Source organism: Leopardus geoffroyi, chromosome C1, assembly GCF_018350155.1.
Source record: "Leopardus geoffroyi isolate Oge1 chromosome C1, O.geoffroyi_Oge1_pat1.0, whole genome shotgun sequence".
NCBI lineage: Eukaryota > Metazoa > Chordata > Mammalia > Carnivora > Felidae > Leopardus > Leopardus geoffroyi.
The window spans coordinates 144,683,330-144,708,509 of record NC_059328.1 but is presented as its reverse complement, the minus strand read 5'-3'; the positions used below and the strand labels follow the sequence as shown (position 1 = coordinate 144,708,509).

General features: G+C 36.3%; 1 protein-coding gene and 1 long non-coding RNA gene across 5 annotated transcripts in view; one reads left to right on the top strand and one right to left on the bottom strand.

Annotated features, from left to right (window-relative positions):
* GALNT13 (polypeptide N-acetylgalactosaminyltransferase 13) overlaps positions 1-25,180 on the bottom strand; it is a 545,013-nt gene that overhangs the window by 130,773 nt on the left and 389,060 nt on the right. The window lies entirely within an intron of this gene.
* Positions 4,605-23,754, top strand: LOC123598939. Its single transcript, XR_006712885.1, has 4 exons — positions 4,605-4,616; positions 14,625-14,628; positions 18,218-18,221; positions 23,636-23,754. It is a non-coding gene; the product is annotated as an uncharacterized LOC123598939 (long non-coding RNA).

Sequence of the window (25,180 nt, the reverse complement as noted above, 5' to 3'; positions counted from 1 at the left end):
TTTGTAATTAGGAAAACCATATTAAATTTATCTGGTGTCGTACTATAACATATCCTCATACTGAGCTAATGTTAATCTACATCACTGTTTTATTTTTTTAAATGGTAGCGTTTCCACTAAAACCTTGACTTTAACTTGCAATACTTATCGTATGGGTCCTAACATTCCTCTAGAGGCTGCCGGGCATACCAGGGATCCTTTGACAGGGATATGTATATATTTCTTTATAGAGAAATATTATAACCATTTAAGATTTATATTCATTTGTTAATAATTAAAAATGGTAGATTCACAAAGTTACTGATTATAATGGTTACTGAAGTAATACTGATTATAAATTTTGCATCAAACTAGAAAAAAAACGGCAATATCCTGAACCAATTAGAACTCTTGCACGAGGGGCGTCTGGGTGCTCAGCCAGTTAAACCCAACTTTGGCTGAGGTCCAAGCTCTGAGTTGGGCTCTGTGCTGACAGCTCAGAGCCTGGAGCCTGGTTCAGATTCTGTGTCTGCCTCTCTCTCTACCCCTATCCCGCCTAGGCTTGGTCTCTCTCACTCTCAAAAATGAATAAATGTTAAAAAAAAAAAAAAAATTAAGAACTCTTGCACCAGGGATTTAGCAGTTAGGTAAACTGAAATTGTTTGCACCAATAAGTCCCACTCCAGGGGAATGACTGTTAACTTGAAGTAATTTCACCATTTCCTTTAGTAATAAATATCAGAACATTAAAATTTGAAACAACTGAATGCCAAGTTATAATTACTGTATCAATAAAATTTAATCAGAATAATAAATTTGACCATTTCAAACTAATGTTATAATTATATTGACACAGACTCTGGTTTTATGAAGTTTGCTTAGACAGAAGAAATTGTCCAAGATCTCCAATTCTAAATTGAATTCTAAAAGCACCCTTTAAACATAACCTCACTTTAAATAAAATGTTCCACCTGTAGAGTAACTTTGTATTCCTTTGGTGCTTAACAGGGGAAGTTCTCCACTTGAAATAAACCCAACTGATGGTTTGAAATTTAAATTGACCCCTGTGGTCTCACAAATGAGCTCAGAGCCAAGAATATCCTTCATCAGAGTGCAGCAGTTCTAACTCAAGTGCATGGGCTCTTACTGCCCAAGTTGACAAAGCTGTCTGGTTTTCCCGATGGTCTTTGGGTTGGCCAGGCGAGGACCACTTTTAAAAGAACACCAAAGGGGCGCCTGGGTGGCGCAGTCGGTTAAGCATCCGACCTCAGCCAGGTCACGATCTCGCAGTCCGTGAGTTCGAGCCCCGCATCAGGCTCTGGGCTGATGGCTCAGAGCCTGGAGCCTGTTTCCGATTCTGTGTCTCCCTCTCTCTCTGCCCCTCCCCCGTTCATGCTCTGTCTCTCTCTGTCCCAAAAATAAATAAACGTTGAAAAAAAAAAAAAATTAAAAAAAAAAAAAAAAGAACATCAAAAAGTTTACGGCTCTTAACTTCACAAACTGCACTTCTTATTTAAAATATTTTTACCACTAGTCATTCCAGTTTGCTCCTCACAATCTGTTCTTTTAATCCGAAACCTAGCAGGAGCTCGCTTAGCCAATTAGACCTCTAGATGTGGTTGGTAGTTCTATATGCAGGAGTCACTCCATTCCGTCTCCTATGTCTCTCCTATCCGCTAGTCAGGCTCTTCAACCCTTTGGTATTATAATGTGTTTGTCATTCATCCTGATAGTTAGATGTTCTTTTATAACCATTATCTATACATTATTCATCTTAGAAGCCTTAAGGCCTCCTAACAAATTAATGCACCACGTAGATAATTAATGAATAGACACTAAAAAGAAATAAATGTAAACTTAAAGGTGATATAAGGAATAAAGGAAGTTGTCAGATCATGAAAAAACTCAGTTCTTTTATTTTACTGTGTATTTCAACATTTTAACTTCTAATGATTTATACTAAGGATGGGCAAAGATTTAGTTCCAAAACATTCATTGCTATGTTGCTTACAACATATTTAAAATGATCTAAAATCCCACTAATTGGAGTTTGAGTAACTTTGATTAATCTATATAATTTAACATAATGCAGTCACAATTAATGAAGTATAAATATAATTTCTGAATGGGAATATGTTCAAGGTATAACGTTAGTTGTTTTCCTTTTTTTTGATCTAGAGATGAGAAAAATATGTACAAAAATGTTCCCAGTATTAGATTTACAGCTATTTCTCATTGTCTTTTTAAAAATATATTTTATTTCTATTTTTGTTGCATAGACATTCATTTTATGATAAAATATGTATTATTAAAAATTATTACATGAAGTGGCTTAATGATTAAAATGATTTTTTTTCTTAGCCAGTTGTTCGAGTGCTGCATTGAATACATAAATGCTTTATCTAGGAAACTTTATTCTTTGTAAGAAATGCAATTATATTTTCAGTTTCAAAATAATGGTGCTCAGCATTTGCCATTTGTTGAACATACTCATTGAAGAAATTTGTAAGTCTCTAATTGCGGGGACACATTTTCTATAAAATTGTTCTACTTTCCCTTGTTATTTCGCATTATAATATTAATTGTGAATTCATTTGAAATAGCAATGAATTCTTTATATCTCTGCTTAACTGTAAAAGAAATGCCAAAAAATGTCTCGAAATATCAGTACTGAGCAATGACTACTAATAGTGGTAAATCAATACCTCCTGCTATTGTAAAGGCAATTAGCACTTTATCCCTTCTCGTAGACAAATTAAAATTATGAATATTTCTCCATGTTAAAGGAAAAAGTGAGTTGTTCTTCCAAATCTGCAAATGGCAGCGGATGCTTCCTTTGAAACTAGCCTTTTGTTTTAACATATGAAACTAATCTAATGTCTTTGCTTGGCTACAAATCATGGAAGATAATATCAGAGAGGCCTTTATCTACAATTGTAGTAACTTGCAAAGCTTCACAGACAGCTGAGTTCATTATGTTGGAACTGCCAATCACATAGGCAGTCATTTATATTGCTTTTGAACTTTCATTGTTATGGTTCCTCGTGGACATTTCTTTTCTCTGCTCTTTCATAGAATATTTAAACATTCCATTCTATATCCTTACAAATGACATTCTAGAAGATCCCCATAAGATTTTCTTTGCCAAAACAGAGGAATAAAATGTTTTTTCATTCCACTAATGTTCAAGATATGAATCCTCAAGCTATTCTCAAATTTTTGAAACCATTATCACTATTATCTGGAGAATTTCTTTTTCTGTCTGCACTTATGAAAAACCATAGGATGCCATAGCCTTCTACACACTATAAGTTCATTATGAATTCCTATAACATCCACCAAAATAATTCACTGATGTCCAAGAAATCAATAAACACCCTTTAAACTGAATTGGAACTAGAAACATTCTCAGCCCTCGAAAAATTGAAGCTGTAAATATGACACAGCACACAATGTTGAGGAATTGATGTGGGTTTTCAGTCCTTATCATCTAACCCTTAAAATCCTTGCACCAGAACTTCTCCTTGGTGTCCCCATTTCAAACAAAGGCAATAACTATCCACTCACTTGTTTGCAGCCTAAAACTTGTGTCATCGTGGGCTCCATTTTCTGAATTTGAAGCTTTTAAACAATCAGTAGTTTGTTATTTGTACCCCCCAAAATATTCCTGGACTTTGTGCACACCTCTCCATTCTCACTACTACACGAGTTTAGGCTATCAACGTTTACCCTTGGTTTAGAACACCACACCTTGTAGTCTCCAACCTCGCCCCACTCCCATCCTTCTACCATATAACAGCCAGAATGATCTCTCGAAATAAAATCAATTCACTTTCCACTTATGTTCTTTGATGGCACCCAGTTGGCCTGTGAGATAAATTCCGTGCTGCCGTGTAACTCTTCCAACCATATCAAATTTCTCACTTTCAGTTCCTGGAAAGCATCGTGCTTTCTCTTAGTTCTCTGCAGTGACAGACTTTAATCTTTCTGTCAGAAAAACTCCATTTTCCCACTAGTCTCCTTTTCCCTGGCTAACTTCAGCTCATCATTCAGGTCTCTGCTTAGAAATCACTGCACTCAGAAAGACTGCTCTGACCTCCTAAAAGTATTTTCCCAAGGCTTCCTCTACGTTCTGTTGTCCATGCTGCCATCCTACATCCTGCTTCGCAACTGCATCCTAGCTGCTTATTTACTTGCCTTTACTTACCTTTATGGGGTAACATTAATGAGAATGGGAATATGTTTTTTTTGTTCAACATTTGTTAAAAAGGGGAGGATGATTCAAGACTTAACAGCAAAAATTATTCATATACATTTCATGACAACTCTAATTTATTGCCAGATGATTAGAACTACCTAATTTTCTTCCAGCTCAGGGCTTCTTCTTAGCCTTATCTTGAGTACCTTAAATAATCATTCAAAAGACATCACACTTCCTTTATATTGTTCCAATTTTTTTCCCCCTCTCCTTTCAGAGGCTGAGATTTTTCTGCCTTCTGTACAAATAAAATCCATTTCTCTCTCACAAGCAAATTTCCTATTAGTTTTATAGCTGGGTCCTTACAGTGCCCAAACACCAAGGACAACAACCTAATAACAGACTCCTTGGACTCTTCTCCATAATGGCCTTTGTTGGAGTAGCTTGCTCTTTCTTACAGCCCTTCCATAAATGTATCCATGTGAATAGAGAGCATTGTTTCAAGTGAAAAAACCCTCGCTTAGCACCAAGTTGAAGCAGCTATACAGCCTTCCATTATTATCAACATTTGTGAAAAATAAGGTCTCTCTGATTCAGAGAGACTGTTTTTCAAGAGTCCATATCATTTTTCAAGAGTCAGTATTTCTTGAGGTCCTACTAAATCTTAGATGCAGCGCTAGGCAGGTCTTGGTAATACAAAAAGGACAAGATTAGTCTCCTAACAATCTTCCTTCTTGGGTGGGGGTGGGGAGGCAGACTCATAAACAGATAATTCCAAAGCACTGTGACATTTTAAATCTAAGTTTTGAGGAATTCTACAGAAGCATGGAGAATGGACTGATTGATTCTGCTCAGGAAGAACCAGGAAAGGGAAAGGTAAGAGGTAGGAAGAGTATGCTTCCAAGAGGACACAGCACACACCTATGTGCTCTGAAAACACGTAAGAATAAATAGATTTATTTTTTAATTTTCTTCTGTTGTCAGGTATTTAAAAAGACCACTAATGAATTTTCTGCATTTGCCTTTAGGCTGAAATATAATTTCATAAATTTCCCCAGTTTCAACAGGCATCTTACCACTTATCTAGCTCTGGGGGGAGGTAAGTACAGGCTGCAGCTATTGACAAGTTTGAACACAAGGAAGCCATCCCAAATCATGTTTTGGTGATATCTTGGTTGCTGGGTGAGCAACTAGATGACTTACGTGAATTATTGTAAGGGCATCCCTTAGCTTGTGTGTTTGGACGCTCTGCATCTAGAAAATTGGGTCCAGTAGAGACTACTACTTTAAAAAAAGACACCTCATTTGCAAACCACAAGTCAGGGTTCTATAGACCATATATCATTCCTTTAATACCTCACTTGGTTAGATACTCAATTTTTCTGAGGCTAGTTAGGGTAGAATTTACTATTCCCATTTTACAGATGAGTTGCTGAGGCTCAGTGTAGGTCAAGGATTTATTAAAACGAGAGAAGTCTTGCAAATACAGGGTTTGAACCATCTGCCATAAAGCATGTGTCTATGTTCCTCATTTCTAGACTTGGCCAAGGTAGAAAACTATCTTTTTATCTCTAACACAACATTCACAGACATATAAAACATTCACATTTTAATCACTTAATAACAACCTCAATACCTTTAATACCTTTAATTTAAACAAAATTTAATACCACCAAACACTAGCTTTTCTCATAGGTCATAATGTCTGAAGCAATTTACATGCTAGACAGTATGGGGTGATTAGACAAATTATAAATTCATAGTGTTCAAATGTGCTTGAATCAATAAACACTACTTTTATTCATCCATCCATTCATTCATTCATTTACTACTTATCTATTTTCCTGTTCACACATAGGGGAGCATTTGCGCCAAGCACTGGGTGAAAATATATGAGTAAATCAACGTGCTCACCCTTGAGAAACTCCTAATTAACTTACAGATATAAAGAAAAACACATAGTTATAAATGCAATTTTAGAGACACGGATGAAGTGCCATGGAAGAAGATTCAGCACAAAGTTAATAGTTGATTAGGATTTTGAAGGCATTTTTCAGATGAATAAAGGATAAGGACATTCTGGGCTAAAATAAGAGTATGTACAAAGATACAGAGGCTAAAATGTGTCTGGACTGTTTGCCAAGTATGAGAAGCATGGTATTTTGAATACTGAGTCCAATAATTAACAACTTCAAATATTTTCCGTAAGATATAATAAATTATATAAGCCACTACTATTTTATTCAAGCCCAAAATAGGTCACAGAGTCAGCACATAGCTGCTGTTTAAATTGTTTAAACCAGTCAAATGCATTTCTTCATTAATGAAGAGCCTTGGGCATTTGCCTCCAGAGCTTTTGTCTCTTTCAGAAATAACACATTTACCCTTCTCTATTTCTGTAGCAAGAAGTAGCTATCGACTTATTCCAAGAGTGAGATGTTTGTGGTTTAAAATAATTTTTTTAATGTTATATTTGAGAGAGAGAGAGAGACAGACAGACAGACACAGACAGACAGAGAGAGAGGGAGACAGAGTCTAAAGCAGGCTCTAGACTGAGCTGTCAGCATAGAGCCCGACACAGGACTTGAACACACCAGCCATGAAATCATGACCTGAGCCAAAATCCGATGCTTGACTGACTGAGCCACCCAAGTGCCCTTGTTTGTGGTTTGAAAGAAAAAAATTAAAGGTATTTCAAATTAATTCCCAGTACTCCAGGGCAGATGATCACATGTTAAGGCTTCCACGTTGTTGATAAAGATAGGCATCATTCAGAGTACAAAACAGAATGCATAAACATTACTTTGTCCTTTGTCAAAATTTGATTATGTCCTCACTTTTTCTAAACTAACTTTTTAGAAGTTTATTTGGATTAAAATTCTAGAGGAGTTGTTATTTGTAAAGAAAATTATATTTTTGAAACAGAAATATAGGAACATTTCTAAGTAAAAAAAAGTGTTTAACAGATTTTTGCTACTATAGATTATTTCAGAGATAATTTTATCCAAATCTTGCCACATACTTTTCTCTCCATTTTCAAAACCTTGCATTATTTTTGTTTATGTATAGCCGATGCCTTGATTGAAGTTTTATCTTACATTTCATTTTAATAAAGAATAGTGTTATAAAGGGAATATTGATGATGACCATTAGTTTTTTATGTCCTCATAATGATAAAATAACAAAGTGCCCAGGCATGTTAATTACTTCAATCCTACTTTTGTCATATTATCTTTTGTCCTTATTACCCTTCCAGCCAAGACAAGGGAAATCATAAATTGTGGAAGAAAAATATTTGTATTGCAATTCCTTTGAATTTACATTACAAAGGGAGGAGGATTTAAAACCAGTGGGAGACATAGTAATGGGAGGAATAAGATTACATTGTTTAAATTTAGGTCATACTGGTTATTATAGGTCATACTTCAGGTCATTTTGTAATTTAAACTTCTGTAATTTCATGTGCGTTATGTTACATAATACAGCTGAACTTAATGCCAAATGGAGGTTAGAATAAGGTGTGAACTTTTGATCCATGTTGTGGTGTGGTCTGAATTAAAAAATTTATATGCCTGTTGAGAGGTATTTCAAGATTTCTGGAAATAAGAGCTGAATGTCCAAATCACTGGTCCCTGGACATACAGAAGCAGAGTAAGCTGGGAATCAGACTAGCTTCACTCTTAGTTGACCATAGCCCAATGTGTTAATAGAGAAAAAAGAAAACAGATGTATACATTAGGGGCATCAGGTTATTAATGTCTAATTTTACCATATTTGCTTTTTGGCCAACAGGTGAGGGAACTTGAGAATTTTATATTCATTCTATTGCCTTTGTGGATATTTCCACCCCCAACTGTGGAGGCAGGCATGGCAAATTTGACTAGGATCAGCCCCAAATACTCACTGAGCATGTTATGCGAATGATTTCCTTGCCCCCACAAGCAGAGACAAAAGCTGTAGTCTCTCCAGTACTTCCTGTTTGCTTGTGGTTAGTGAACTTGTGGTCATTCTTTCTGCATGTTTTAATTTCCTTTGACTGGGTTCCTAGGTAAGATTGCACCTTCTCTGGAATTTTGCTACCAGGATGGGCACATTAGCTCTCCCTGGCTCTAATAAGTAATCTTTGATTCCCATTTAGCTATTTTTTTTCTTGTCTATACACTCCTGGGAAATAATTGCCTAGGATATAAAGGGGTTGGTAGGTCCAGGTATGAGAACTTCACTGTGACTTCTTTTCCCAAAAGTGTGGAGTAATAGATGTCCAGAGAAACCAAACTGGCAAGGCTCAACAACTAAAAAAAACACCTGATACCCATTTTAAAAATATAAATGTGACTATATTAAAAAAAAGAAAAACTGCAATTAATCAACTTCATAGAGATTAAAATTGCAAGTCATAAAATGGGTGAAAATACTTTCAATACTTATAAACAACAAAGAGTAGTACACAGAATACACAAAGAATACCTTAAAATCAATAAGGGGTCAAAAATTAAAAAGTTAACAAGATTATGAACAAGGTTTTAAGAAATATCGATTGATGGTCAACAAATAATTGATGCTCAACCTCATTAACAAGATGACTGCATAGAAAACTGATATGTAAATATCAACTGCATTTATACACCATATTGATAATCAGCAAATTATAAAAATAACATCATTTTCACATTTCCATGTTACACTATTTTAAGCCTGAAAATACCACTGTTGGTGACAGTATTGGAGCAATAAGAACTTTTTGGGCAGTAATACACTGGCACAACAACTTTGGGAAAACACTGGGCTTTCTCTCGGGAAAAAATAATTGAACTTGTTCAATCATTTCACCCTAGGTATATACCTAGTGCTTTTCAAATTTAATAGCCACAGAAGAATATAATAAGATGTAGTTCTGATTCAGTGGATCTAGGGTGGGGCTTTTTTTTTTTTTTTCCAGAGAGAGAGAGAGAGAGAGAGAGAGAGAGAGAGAGAGAGAGATAAAGCACTGGAGCATGAGCTGGGGAGAGGAGCAGAGAGGGAGAGAGAGGGAGAAGGGGGGAGGGAGGGGAGGGGGAGGGGGGAGAATCCTAAGCAGGCTCCACATGCAGCATGGGGGCAGGGGGCGGCATTGCCTACACAGGGCTTGATCCCATGATCTTGGGATCATCACCTAACCCAAAATTAAGCGTTGGATGCTTAACTGACTGAGCGACCCAGGTGCCTCAGAGGGCAGGGCATTTTTAATAAGCTATAAATAATGCTGCTGTTGCTGGTCCGTGAACCACACACTTTCAGTACCATGCCCCAGAGAATCTCTGGTACCTATGCATCAGGAGCCTTGTAAAAGAATGTTCACAGCAGTACCATTTGCAATAAGAGACAGTTGAAGACAACCCAAATATCTATATTTGGTAGCAGGAATAAACACATTATGATATAGTTATATCATAGAATACTATGCAGCAGTGAAAATGTATCAGTATGGGTGAACATTAGAAACATAATATTCAGCAAAAACATACACTCCAGAAGAATACATAAAAAATAGTTCCAGTTGTGTAAAAGATCAAAGACAAGCAAATAAACATGTATGTGGTAAAAACTAGCAAGGAAAGGAAGCAAAAGACTATCACAAAATTCAAAATTTAGGATAGGCAGCAGGATAGCCAAGATGCTGCAATTAAGAAAGGACCCACAGGTGCTCTTAGTACAATCAGTACCTAGTTTGTTTGTTTTTTAATTTTTTTAACATTTATTTATTTTTGAGACACAGAGAGACAGAGCATGAACTGGGGAGGGTCAGAGAGAGAGGGAGACACAGAATCTGAAACAGGCTCCGGGCTCTGAGCTGTCAGCACAGAGCAGGACATGGGGCTCAAACCCATGGACTGTGAAATCATGACCTGAGCCGAAGTCAGACGCTCAACCGACTGAGCCATCCAGGCGCCCCAGTACCTCGTTTTTAAATAGCATGCTGGGTAAAAGGATGTTTGATATTATTGTTTAATCTGCACCTTATCATGCCAGTGCTGGTCTTCATAATTAAAACAAAAAGTATTCTATGCTAATTCTCTAATTATAAATTAAAATAATGTAAATGTAATACAAAAAAGAAAATGGAGGTTAACAAAATTAAAAAAAAAGAGAATCAAAATGCATGGACTATATAACGAATGATCAAATTTGAAGGCAAGACCTAAAAAGAGATTTCAGAAAAGGCAATTCTGCCAAAGTGATATGATCAAATTTACACCTCTCCAGTGCTAATTTGAACTAAAAGACAGACTTTACACATACAGAGGAGTGCATTGTTAGCATCATATCCCTTAAATATCTTAAGGCTTTTGGTAGAACTCACAAATTCTATGTCAACTCTACTCCTATAGCAAGAGTTTAAATTGCAATGAGTTTGCTGATTCAGATCATTTATGTCAGTTCTGGAAACCTATTGAACAGAGACAGGCTTTATATTACTGAAACAAAAGAGTGCTCTCATCCAGTGTTCTCATCCAAATAAAAGTACACTTCATCTCCTCACAGAGTTGGGCCCAAGGACAACTGATAGGAAATTTCTTCAGGAAAGCATCTTAGTTACTTCCCAGCACTGAGCTAGTATTCCACTGCAAATCCCCAACACGGATTATAGCAGAGACAGTTTTAACCAAAAACAAAAACGAAAACACTCAAAGCAGACATTACCAGAACCTCCAAGACTAAAAGAACCTTCAGCTGTGATCCAGCAGACAGTATCAAATTTAAAGCAACAGGGACTCCTGATGGGCATGCCAGAATGACCTCATGGCAAAATATGCCCTTGACGCCTGAAAGATTTAACCTATCGCAGAGAATTGTTGACACTGAATTTTGGATGACAGAGAATATTTTCCAAAAGGAGGATTTTTTTTTTTTGTATTTTCATAGTTGATTTGAAGTCCTTCCTGCTGACAAATGTTGCTTAACGCCAATTCCTGCTTTCTAAGGCTTTAGTCAATGATGCCTTTTGTAGGTAAACAAAGGCATATAGATGCTGACTTACTGAAGGGTAGAGACTAGGATTTCAGCTTCCATCTCATCCAAAAGGAACAGAAAAATTGTCATATAAAAACATATGGCTGTTTTAACAAATATACGCATTGATGTTGCCAGGAATTAAAAGTTTCTGGGGGAAGGGGGATTTTTGAGCTATCTGTAGAGTTGCCAAATGTAGCACATAAAAATATAAGATGTCCAATTTATCAGTATAAATATGTCCCAAGTATCAAATACCACACAGGACACACTTACATTAAAATGCTATTTGTGGGGCGCCTGGGTGGCGCAGTCGGTTAAGCGTCCGACTTCAGCCAGGTCACGATCTCGCGGTCCGTGAGTTTGAGCCCCGCGTAGGGCTCTGGGCTGATGGCTCAGAGCCTGAAGACTGCTTCTGATTCTGTGTCTCCCTCTCTCTCTGCCCCTTCCCTGTTCATGCTCTGTCTCTCTCTGTCTCAAAAATAATAAACGTTAAAAAAAAATTTAAAAAAATAAATAAATAAATAAATAAAATGCTATTTGTTGTTTATCTGATATTCAAATTTGACAGGAAGTCTCATTTGGGGGAAGGGAGCTAGAATCCCTTCTATATGGAGTAATCATAAAGCTTAGTGGTTTGATTTTAGAATTATGGGGCTCAATGTTGGAAAAGCCTGTGCATCTATTTCAGGGGCCAACAAGAAGGCTAACCAGAGAAGACAAAAATGAGCCTGCACAAACTTTAAAGTGCACCAGAGTCACCAGAGATCTTGTCAGAATGTAGATTTTGTTACGGTGGTGTCTCAGGACTATTGTAACAAAGCACCATAGACTGGGGAGAAGTGGGGAATTATAAACAACAGACATTTACTTCTCACAGTTGTGGAGGCTGGAAATCTGAGATCAGGATGCCAGTGTAGTCCCGTTTGGTTGAGAACCCTCTTCCAGGTCGCGGACTGCCAACTTTTTGTTATAGCTTCATGTGGCAGACAGAAGGTGGAAAGACTCTCTGGGTTCCTTTTATAAAGTCACTAATCTCATTCACACGTGCTCCATTCTCAGGACCTAATTATTGCCCTAAGTCCCACCTCCCAATATCATCATATTGGAGGTTAGGATTTCAACATATGAATTGCTAGGGCTCATGAACACTTAGTTCCACAACAGTGGGTCTGGAATGAAGGCTGAGACTGTGCATTTCTGACAAGTACAGGGAATGATACACTGTTGGTACTTGGAACACATGGAATAGAAAGGAGTTACAACAGTGGTTCTCGCTTTACTGACCATTGGAAGCAGCTGGAGGCTTATTAGAAACAGATTCGTGGGCACTGTCCTCAGAGTTTGTTTCTCAATTGCCAGGTGATGCTCATTTGGCTGGTTGGGCCCACGCCACAAGAACCACGGGATTTGAGTTTACCTGCGCAGTTGATCTCTAAATGCCTAAGCTAGTTATACACTAAGTAAAAGTTATGTGCTTATGTATGAAAAAGTAAAGCTAGGCAATATATGTGTAAAAAAGTAAAGAAGGGCAATATATGTGTAACTGCATATAATGAAAAGGAAATGACTCATTTTAAAAATAAGTTACAAAAAGAAGGTTAAAGGGAAATTTTAATTCTTAGACTGTGAAGTGTAAAACTAATGCCAATAATAGCAAGATTTATTGCTTTCAAAACTTCATCTCATTTACTTCTAAATATTCAAGCAAATTTGAGTGTCTGAATTTGGAGGAGTCCAATCTAGTTCTTTTAATGCGGAGGTAGTCAGGTATTCTGGTTACTGATCCTACATTCAAATTTAACAGATAATCTTGGGGCACCCAGATGGCTCGGTTGGCTGAGCGTCTGACTCTTGATTTTGACTCAGGTCATGATCCTGGGGTCGTGGGATTCAGCCCTGCATCAGACTCTGCACTGAGTATGAAGCCTGTTTAGGATTCCCTCTCTCCCTCTGCCCCTCTCCCCTGCTCACATTCATACTCTATCTCTCTCTCTCAAATAAAATTTAAAAAATTTAACAGAAAGTCTTATATTATTATTTTTGGCTTGAATCCCTTTCTATATGTAGTAATCATATTACAGAGCATAATAATTTTAGAATTAAGAGATACAGTGTTGGAAAAACCTGTGTACCTATTACAGGGACCAGAGAGAAACAAGGAAACCAACAAGAGGAGATTAAAAGAGAGAGAGAGAGTTCTTTCAAACTTTAACATGCACAAGAATCACCAGACTCTTGTTATAATGCAGACTCTTAAATACGGAGAACAAACTGTTGGTTGCCAGAGGGGAGGTGAGTGAAGGGTGCATGAAATAGATGACAGAGATTAAGAGGTACAAACGTCCAGCTATAAAATAAGTCATGCATATTAAAAATACAGCACAGGGAATATTGTAGTGACATTGCATGGTGGCAGATGATGACTACACTTATCATGGTAGACACAGCAATGTATAGAATTGTTGAATCAATATTTTGCACACTTGAAATTAACATTGGATATCTATTATATTGCATTAAACAATAAATAAAATGCAGACTCTGATACAGTGGTGTCTTAGCTCAGGCTGTTATAATAAAGTACAATAGACTGGTACTTCAAGCTCACCTTAAATAATCATGTCTCAGATAAAGAGAAAGAGCAAAGCTTTCTGTTCTGGCATGGCCATGAGCCACGAGCTGGTATCTTGCTCTCCTGTGAGGCTGGCCTGGCTCATTTCTCAGGGGTAGCCTCAGAGAGGAGGAGGTTCCTATTCTATTGGCCCAGGATCTCCTGCAGAAGCATCTTTTTTTTTTATTTTCTCACCCAGTCACTTCCACGGGGAGCTAAGATATGTCAGGGCTTGGCTTCACACAGATGAGATTGTGGAGATTCTGACCATAGTGGAACCACCAGTTTCAGGACAGGGAGGGATGGTGACTGGGTCTCTCAGGAATGGCACAGGAATAAAAATGAGGCACACAATTTAATTAGGAGAAACTGTGCCACAAATAAGGTTGGATCTCTTTCTTGGAAACCAACTACTACTTCTGGAGGCCATGTCCAAGGCACTGTGGCAGAGCTGAACTATTCCCACCCACTATTCCGACCTGTAGCCCCAAGTGACCACATTCCTTCCAGGGAGCAGCAAGCTCTAGGAGCATTCAGTTACAAAGGGTGGCCTCATTTTTGCTCTCTCACCAGAACCATTGTATCCATTCCCACCTCTTTGTTTCAGGGTCAGGACCCGCCTGCTACTCTTCCTTACCTTCTCTGCAACCTATTTTCTTCCTTGTGGCCATGATAGTTTAACCCCTTAAATATGGAACTTGAAAGAGCATTGATTGCTTGAGGAAGGCCATGGGCTCCTCATGCAAATCAATTGACTTTATCTCCATAGACCAGAGCTTTGTAAAAGATGCTGGGATGGCATTAGCCAGTCACAGAAAAGCTTTTCAAAATTTGTCATTCAAGTATAGTACAATGTAAAAACATAAATCTTCATGCCCTTCACTGCTCAATAACATCCAATGGACCAAGATCTGATTTTATCTATTAAAAAATAGTACAGCAGGGGTGCCTGCATGGGTGAGTCAGCTAAGCGTCTGAATCTTGACTTTGGCTCAGGTCATGATCCTGTAGAGCACAGAGCCTGCTTAAGATTCTCTCTCTCTCTTCCCCTCTTTCCCTCCCCTGCTTTCACACATGTGCATGCACGTGCTCTCTCTCTTTCTCAAAAAAAAAAAAAAATTAGTAAGGCAGGCACCTGGGTGTCTCAGCTGGTTAAGCCTCCAACTCTTATTTTCTGCTTAGGTCATAATCTCACAGTTTGTGAGTTTGAGCCTCTCATTGGGCTCTGTACTGACAGCTGACAGTGTGGAGCCTGCTTGGGAATCTCTCTCTCCCTCTCTCTCTTCCCACCCCCCCCATGCTCTCTCTCCCTCTCTCAAATAAATAAACTTTAAAAATATTTTTAAAAACAGTAAAGCAAATTTATACCCATTGCATGTGACTTTAAAGTTAGTAAGAACAAGACATAGTTGTACCAACAAATTGGACAACCTAGAAGAAATGGATAACTTCCTTGGAACATTAAACCTCCCAAAACTGAGTCAGGAAGAAACAGAAAATTTGAACAGACTAATTACTATCAATTAAATTGAATTAGTAATTGGAAACCCCCAACAAACAGAAGTCTGGGACCAGATGGCTTCACAGGCAAATTCTACCAAACATTTTAAGAAGAGTTAATACCTATTCTTCTCAAAATTCCAAAAAATAGAAGAGGAAGAAAAGTTTCCAAATTCATACTACGAGGCCAGCATTACCTTGATACCAAAACCAGATAAAAACACTACAAAAAAGGAGAACCACAGATCAATATCTCTGATGAACACAGATGCAAACCCCCTCAACAAAATAGTAGCAAATTGAACCCAACAATACATTAAAAAAATCATTTACCACAATCAAGTGGGATTTATTCCTGGGATGCAAGGTTGGTTCAATATTCACAAATAAATCAATGTGATACATCACATCAATAAGAGAAAGGGTAAAAATTTTATGATCATTTCAATAGACACAGAAAAAGCATTTGACAAAGTACAACATCCATTCGTGATAAAGATCCTCAACAAAGTAGGTTTAGAGAGAACATATCTCAACATAATAAAATCCTTATATGAAAAAAAACACAGTTAACATCATATTCAATGGGTAAAACTGAGAACTTTTCCCCTAAGATGAGGAGCAAGACAAGGATGTCTACCCTTATCATTTTTATTCAATATAGTATGGGAATTCCTAGACTCAGCAACCAAAAAAGAATAAGAAATAAAAAGCAATGGGGCACCTGGGTAGCTCAGTTGATTAAGCATCCAACTCTTGATTTCAGCTCAGGTCATGATCTCATGGTTCGTGAGATCAAGCCCCATGTCAGGCTCCATGCTAACAGTGGGGAGGCTACATGGGATTCTCTCTCTCTCTCTCTCTCTCACCCTGTCCTCCACCTCATTCTCATTCACTCTCTTAAAATAAATAAGTAAACTATAAACAAGAAAAAAAGGAATAAAAGGCATCAAAATTGGTAAGGAAGAAGTGAAATGTTTACTATTTGCAGATGACATGATACTATCTACAGAAAACCATAAAGACTCCACAAAACAAAAACAAAAACAAAAACAACTAAAAGAGCTGATAAATCAGTAAGGTTGAAGGATACAAAATCAATATAGAAATCCTTGCATTTCTATACACTAATAATGAGGTAGCAGAAAAAGAAATTTTAAAAATCTCATTTATTATTGCACCAAAAATAATAAAACATCTATGAATAAACTTAACCAAAGAGGTGAAAGATCTGTACTCTGCACACTATAAAACACTGCTGAAAGAAATTGAAGATGACACAAACAAATCAAAAGATATTCCTTGCTCATGGATTAGAAGAACAAATATTGGTAAAATGCCCATACTATACTCAGCAATCTATAGATTTAATGACATCCCTATCAAAATTCTAACAGCATTTTTCACAGAACTCGAACAAATAATCCTAAAATTTGTATGGAACCACAGAAGATCCCAAAAGGCCAAAACAATTTGAAAAGAAGAACAAAACTGGAGGTATCATAACCCAGATTTCAAGACACTCTACAAAGTGGGAGTAATCAAAACAGTGTGGTACTGACAAAAATAGACACATTGATCAATGTAACAGAATAGAGAACCCAGAAATAAACCCACATTTATATGGTCAATTAATTTTCAACAAAGGAGGTAAGAATGTCGAATAAGAAAAAGATAGTCTCTTCAACAAATGGTGTTGGGAAAACAGGACAGCTACACGTACAAGATGAAACTGGACCACTTTCTTACATCATAAGCAAAAATAAATTCAAAATGGATTAAATACCTAAATGTGAGACCTGAAACCATAAAAATCCTAGAAGACAACACAGGCAATAATTTCTCTGATATCACCTGGACTAACATTTTTCTAGATATATCTCCTGAGGCAAGGGAAACAAAAGGAAAAGTAAACTATTGGGACTATATTCTTCACAGTAAAGGAAACAATCAACAAAATTAAAGACAACCTATTGAGTGGGAGAAGATATTTGGAAATAACATATCTGATAAAGGGTTAGTATCCAAAATATATAAAGAACTAATACAACTCAACCACAAAAAAAATCCATTGAAAATGAACAGTTTTTTTCTTCAAAGAAAACAAAGATGGCCAATAGACACAAGAAAAGATGCTCAACATCACTCATCATAAGAGAAACGCAAATCAGTACCACAATGAGATATAACCTCACACCTGTCAGAATGGTTAACAAACAAAAACACAAGAAAAACAAGTATTGTTGAGAATGTGGAGGAAAAGGAATCCTCATGCACTGTTGGTGAAAATGTAAATTAGTGCAGCCACTGTGGAAAACAGTATGGAGGCTCCTTAAAAAATTAAAAATAAAATTACCATATGAACCAGAAGTCACACTACTTGGTATTTACCCCAAGAATATGAAAACACTAATTCAAAAAGATATATGCACCCCTATGTTTATCACAGCATTGTTTACAATAGCCACATTATGGAAACATCCCAAGTGTCCATCAATAGAGGAATATATAAGGAAAATGGGATTCTCTCTCTCTCTCTCTCTCCCTCTCTCTCTGACCCTCCCCTCCATCTCATTCTCATTCACTCTCTTAAAATAAATAAATAAACTATAAACAAGAAAAAAAGAAATAAAAGGCATCAAAATTGGTAAGGAAGAAGTGAAATGGTGTATACACACACACACACACACACACACACAAAGGAATATTACTCAGCCACAAAAATAATGAAATCTTGTCATTTGCAACAACATGGATGGAGCTAGAGAGTATAATCCTCAGTGAAATAAGTTAGAGAAAGACAAAAATACCATATGATTTCACTTATATGTGGAATTTAAGAAACAACAATAACAACAACAACAAAGAGAAAAAGAGGTAAGCCAAATAACAGACTCTTAACTATAGAGAACAAAGTGATGGTTACCAGAGGGGAGGTGGGTGGGAGGATGAGTGAAGGACATGATTGGGATTTAAGAGTACACTTACTACAATGAGCACTGAGTAATGTATAGACTTGTTGAACTGCTACATTCTATACTTGAAACTAATATAACACTGTGTGTTAACTATACTGGAACTCAAAACAAATCAAAATAAAAACCAAGACATCTTTGAGAATAAAATAAAGACAATAAAATACCTAACAACAATAATAAGATGATAAGGAACAAAAATATTAAAGAACAAATAACTAAAAAAAATACCCCTAGAAACCATTTTCTAAATGATCTTCAAGAGCACCAAAATGCAGAAAAAAATCAATGAGTCTGATTACATCAATATCAAGGATTTCTCACTGAAAGGATGCAGAAAAAATAATACAAAGTATGTGAGAGAAGTTTGGTAGAAGGAAATTAGTTTGGAGCAAGATTTGTCCGTATTATAAAAGGGGATCAAAAGGCACAAACTTCTAGTTACAAAATAAGTAAGTCACAGAGATGAAAAGTACAGCATAGGGAATATAGTCAATAAGATTGTGAAAATGTTGTTTGAAAACAGATGATGATTATACATCATGATGAGCACTGAGTAATACATAGGATTGTTGAAACACTATGTCATACACCTGAAAGGAATACAATGTAGGTTAATTACACTTAAATTAAAGATATGTAAAATAAAAATAATTCTCCATATTGGTTTTGTTATATTATTTTTATTTTTGAATTATGTGAATGTATTACATATTTAAAATAAACATTTAAAATTAAAAAAAAAAAGAAAGCCTTACTTAACGAAACAGCCATGTACAAAGTTAATAGGCACCTGGGAGAAGATACTTGCTGGATTCTGCAAAACCACCTGACAATATTCTGTCACCCAGAAACTTTGCTCCTGGACATAAATCTCGCTCCTCATTCTTGTATAAGTCCATAAGAAAATGTATGTTGTTAGTACCTAGAACAGTGCTGGGCACACAGTAAATATTTGATACTATTTGTTGAGGAAACTAATAAGTTAATGGTGGCAGCAAGTTGGAGCTACTTTGGATAAGCATGTCAGAAAGGACGAAGGGGTGAAATGCAGAGGATTCCCACAATTGAGAGCTTTATAGCACATAGATGTACACTTAGAAACCAGGAATTGGTGTTAAAGTCATAGTGTTTGTGGTATAAAAAGGAGAAAAATAAGGAGATCTGTAACTCAACACCTGGGGCACCTGGGTGGCTCAGTCCATTAGGAGGCCGACTCTTGATTTTGTCTCAGGTCACGATCTCACTTTCATGAGATAGCATTCTGTGATAGGCTCTGTGCTGAGCATGGAGCCTGCTTGGGATTCTGTCTTTCCCTCTCCCTCTGCCCCTCCCTCACTTGCTCTCTATCTCTTTCTCTCACTCAAAAATAAAAATAATAAATAAATAAATAAATAAATAAGCAAACTCACCCTAAACAATGTACATTTTTCAAACAAAACAGTCAAATAAAATACACAAATTAAAGAAATTAAAACGGTTGCTTATGATGGGAGATTAAGGGAATAAATAGGTAGACAGCTAGCAAGCTAGCTAGATAAGCCATAGCCATGAAACAAAAACTATTATTAACTGAACCCTCTTTACTCAAAGTTTAGGGGTGGCCAATCGTGATGATTAAAAATGATCACAAATACTTTGCTACTCCTTCCTAAAAGAGACAGAGCATAAAATCTCTCTTCTTGGTTTTGAGTTTGCATCGATGACTTGCTTCACTAATAGGATGTGGCTGAAGAGGCATGTGGGGATTTCCAGTCTAGCTCATGAGATTGTTTGCAGCTTCTGCTCAGGCTTCTGGAAACATAAAGCTTCCCCTAGCGGTGCCTGGGTGGCTCAGTCAGTTGAGGGTCCGACTTTGGCTCAGGTCATGATCTCATGGCTCGAGTTTTAGCCCCTCCACCAGGTTCTGTGCTGATAGTTCAGAATCTGGAGGCTACTTCAGATTCTGCGTCTCCCTCTCTCTCTCTGCCACTCCCCTGCTCGTGCTCTGTCTCTCAAAATAAGTAAACATTAACAAACACATACATACACATACATACATGCATACATACATAAAGCTTCCCCTAGAGCTTCCTTGATAGTTATTTGAGTACCCTGAGACTACTCTGCTGGAGAGGCCACAGAAAAGCACTTTAGTTGACCATCCTAGGTTAGCCCAGCCTTTTAGCCATCACAGCAAGGTGCCAGATATGCAAGAGAAGCCATCTTGGACTCTCCAGACCAGCCATGCGCCTGCTGAATACGACTGAGTGACTTCAGTCATTGCCATATGAAGCACAGGAATTACTCTGCTGGGACCTGCCTGAATTCCTGACTCACAAAATCATTAGATACAAAAAAAAAAGTTATGTTTTAAGCCACTAAGTTTGGGGATAATTTGTTATGCAGTAACAGAAAATGAGAACAAAGACAAACAAATAACAAAACCTGACTACCACCAACTTTAATGACTAAGAATCAAGGATAAAATTCTGAAGGACTGAAAGGTTAAAGACAAACAATATTGTACACATTCTGAAACCGCTTCCTACCCTGAATCAGAGTACTTCAATCTAAGGATGCCACTAATATCCAGTTATATTTCTACTTAATTGTTCTCCTAGTCTTGAGGGCAAATGTCTTATCCTTTCTGTTTTTGGCTCTTCCCCTCTGTGTCTGGCTCCAATTTAACAGGCCTGAGTCAGAGAAAGATATATACTTCCTTAGTCTATGCTGCTGAATCATCCCATTCATACCTACATAAACAGGTGGCAGAAAATGGTCCCATATTTTAAAATAATTGGAGAAGCTAGTTATGTCATAAGAATGTAGAACGTTAGAGTTGAAATTAGAGATCATCATTTCCAATTGCCAATTTAATAAAAGTATTCAGAGATTGAATATCTCAGAGACTGGGAGATTAAATCACTTTCCCAGAATAAAAAAAATCTACATGTTTAGATCTTAAATCCAAGATTTCTAATCTACCATATTGTCTTTAAAGCTAAAGTTCTAGACATGGGGTTTTGGGCTGCTGTGAATTCCATAAATGGGAACCATACCTTCCATGAATTCCAAATTGGCATGAATAAAGTTGTGTATATATGTATCTAATTGGGAATAGTTTCATATACTTCATCACATTTTCAAAGTGGTTTTTGATCTCTGTCCCAAGCTAGAAAATAATGCCTTGATGAAAGTCAGACATATATTCTTACATAAAAGTATAATTTTATTATGTAAATAATTTTGTCACATCTAATATTTATCAATAACATTTTAAATAACTGTTCTAACAATAACTACATACATACATATATATGTATAAAATATTTAACCCTAGATTTGTATTTCTTTATATTATTTTCTTAAGAAATTTATTATTATTTATAGTTCATTAAGTCCTTAGTATGTCTCAGACACAGTTCCAACATCTTTATTCTTTATCTTATTGATGCTTACAAAAATTGGATCTGTGAGATAAATGAAAATCTTAAAATCTCAAAAATGAAATTCATTGAGATAATTATAAAAATCCCTACTTTATAGATGCAGAAACTAAGGCATAAAAAGCTTACAGGGGTGCCTGGGTGACTCAGGTGGTTAAGTGCCTGACTCCTGATTTCAGCTCAGGTCATGATCTCATGGTTCATGAGATTGAGCCCCACTTTGGACTCTGTGCTAACAGCACAGATCCCGCTTGAGATTCCTTCTCTCCCTCTCTCCCTTCCTCTCTGCCTCTCCCCTGCTCACCCTCTCTCTCTCTCTCTTTCACAAAATAAATAAAATAAACTTGAAAAAAAGATTACATAATTTGTTCTAGGTTATATAGCTATTACTGGATTCTGACTCTACAGGTAAAACATAACAAAGCAAAACAAAAACAAAAACAAAACCTCCTTTCAATGTCAATGTCCCTACTAGTGTGATCTGGGATGGAGTTCAAATTAAATACAGAATCTTGGATGACAGGTTTGTCAGGGAAATATCTGGCTTTTAGTACCAGAATGGCATGGCATCTGAAAGTAGAATAAAAGAGCCTTCTTTAGCCTCTCTGGTCCATGCCTAGGGCAGACTAGACTGGCCTTTGAAAAGATAATTAAGAAACCTGTGGGTCATACAGAATAATACATTAAAAAGAATATTCACCACAGTCAGATGGGATTTATTCCTGGGACGCAAGGATTGTTCAATATTCAACCAATGTAATATCCCACATTAACAAAATGAAAAATAAATCATAAGATAATCTCAATAGATGCAGAAAAAAACATTTGATAAGATTCAACATCCATTCATGATAAAAACTGTCAACAAAATGGGGTTAGAGGGAACATACTTTAACATAATAAAGGCTGTATATGAAAAACCCACAGCTGACATCATACTTAAAGGTGAAAAACAGCTGTCCTTCTAAGGTCAAGAACAAGACAGGATGTCCACTCTTGCCACATTTATTCAACATAATACTGGAAGTCCTAGCCACAGCAATCAGACTAGAAAAAGAAATACGAGGCATCCATATTGGTAAAGAAGAAGTTAAACTCATGATTTCCAGATGACATGACACTATATAGAAAATCCTAAATATTCCACCAAAAAACTACTAGAAGAATAAATGAATTCAGTAAAGTCATAGGGTACAAAATTAATACTCAGAAATTAGCAACGTTTCTATATACTAATGACAAAGTCACAGAAAGAGAAAAAAACAACACCATTTATAAGTGCACCGAGAGAATAAAATACCTAGGAATAAACTTAACCAAAGAAGTGAAAGACTTGTACTCTGAAAACTATAAAACACTGATGAAAGAAACTGAAGATGACACCATGACATGGAAAGATATTCCATGTTCATGGATTAATATTGTCAAATGTCCACATGACCCAAAGCAAGCTACAGATTCAATATAATCCCTATCAAACTACTAATAGCATTTTTTGCAAAACTAGAACAAATAATACTGAAATTTTTATGGAACCACAGAAGATCCCAAGTAGCCAAAGCAATCCTGAGAAAGAAACAAAATTGGAAGTATCACAATTTTAGATTTCAAGATACACTACAAAGCTATAATCAAAACAGTGTGGCTCTGGCGCAAAAACTGACACAGATCAGTGGAACAGAATAGAGAGCCCTACAATAAACCCATGTTTATATGATCGCTTAATCTATGACAAAGCAAGCAAGAATAAACAATGGAGAAAATGCAGTCTTATCAATAAATGGTGCTGGGAAAACTGAACACTTACATGTACAAGAAGAAACTGGATTATTTCCTAATATCATACAAAAAATAAGCTCAAAATGGATTAAAGACGTAAATATGAAACCTGAAACCATAAAATCCTACAAAAGAACACAGACAATAATTTCTCTGACATCAGACATAGCAGCATTTTCCTAGATATGTTTCCTAAAGCAAGGGAAACAAAGGCAAAAATAAACTACTAGGACTACATTAAAATAAAAAGCTTCTGCACAGCAAAGGAAACAGTCAACAAAACAAAAAGACAACCTACTGAGTGGGAGAGATATTTTCAAATGATATATCTAATAAGGATTAATATAAAAAATGTATAAAGAACTCATACATCTCAACACACGCATACAAAAAACCCATTTAAAAATGGGCAGAAAATATGAATGGACATTTTTCCCAAAGAAAACCTATAGGTGGCCAACAGACACATGAAACAATGCTCAACATCACTTATCATAGGGAAATGAAAATCAAAACCACAAAGAGATATTACCTCATGTCTATTAGAAAGGCTAAAACCAAGAAGATAAGAAACAATAAGTTAGTGAAGATGTGGATAAGAAGGAATCCTCATGCACCATTGTGGGAATGTAAATTCGGATAGCCATTGTGAAAAATAGTATTTTCCTCAAAAAATTAAAAATAGAAATATCATATGATCCAATAATTTCTCTATTGGGCATTTACTCAGGGAAAATACAACAGTAACTTGAAAAGATATATGCACCCCTATGTTTATTACAGCATTATTTACAATAGCCAAGACATGAAAACAACCTAAGTACCCTTCAATATACGAATGGATAAAGAAAATGTGGTATATATGCATAATGGAATGTTATAGAATTATAAAAAAGGATGAATTTGTGTTGTTTGAGGCATGGAAGGACCTAGAGGGCATTATGTTATGTAAATAAGCTAGTCAGAAAGAGAAATACCATATGATTCCACTCATACATGGAATCTTTAAAAAAACAAAAAATTTGGAAAGACCACAAATACATGGAGGTTAAAGAACATCCTACTAAAGAATGAATGGGTTAACCAGGAAATTAACGAAGAAATTAAAAAAAAAATACATTGAAGCAAATGAAAATGAAAACATGATAATCCAGAACTTTGAATGCAGCAAAGGCAGCCATAAGAGGGAAGTATATAGCAATACATCAAAAGCAAGACAAGTCTCAATTGTACAACCCACCCTTACACCCAAAAAAGCTAGAAAAGGAATATCAAATAAAGGCTACAGCCAGCAGAAGATAAATAATAAAGATTAGAGTAAAGCTAAATGATATAGAAACAACAACAACAAAGAAACAGTAGAACAGATCAATGGAACTAAGAGCTGGTTATTTGAAGGAAGTAATAAAGCTGATGAACTACTAGCCAGACTTATCAAAAAGAAAATAGAAAGGACACAAATAAATAAAACCATGAATGAAAGAGGAGAAATCACAACCAACACCAAAGAAATACAAACAATTATAGAGAACATTATGAGCAATTGTATGCCAACAAATTGGGCAATCTGGAAGAAATAGATAAATTCCTAGAAACATACAAACTACCAAAACTGAAACAAGAACTAGAAAATTTGCACATACACGTAACCATCAAGGAAATTGAATCAGTAATAAAAAATCTCCCAGCAAACAACAGTACAGGGTCATAGGACTTC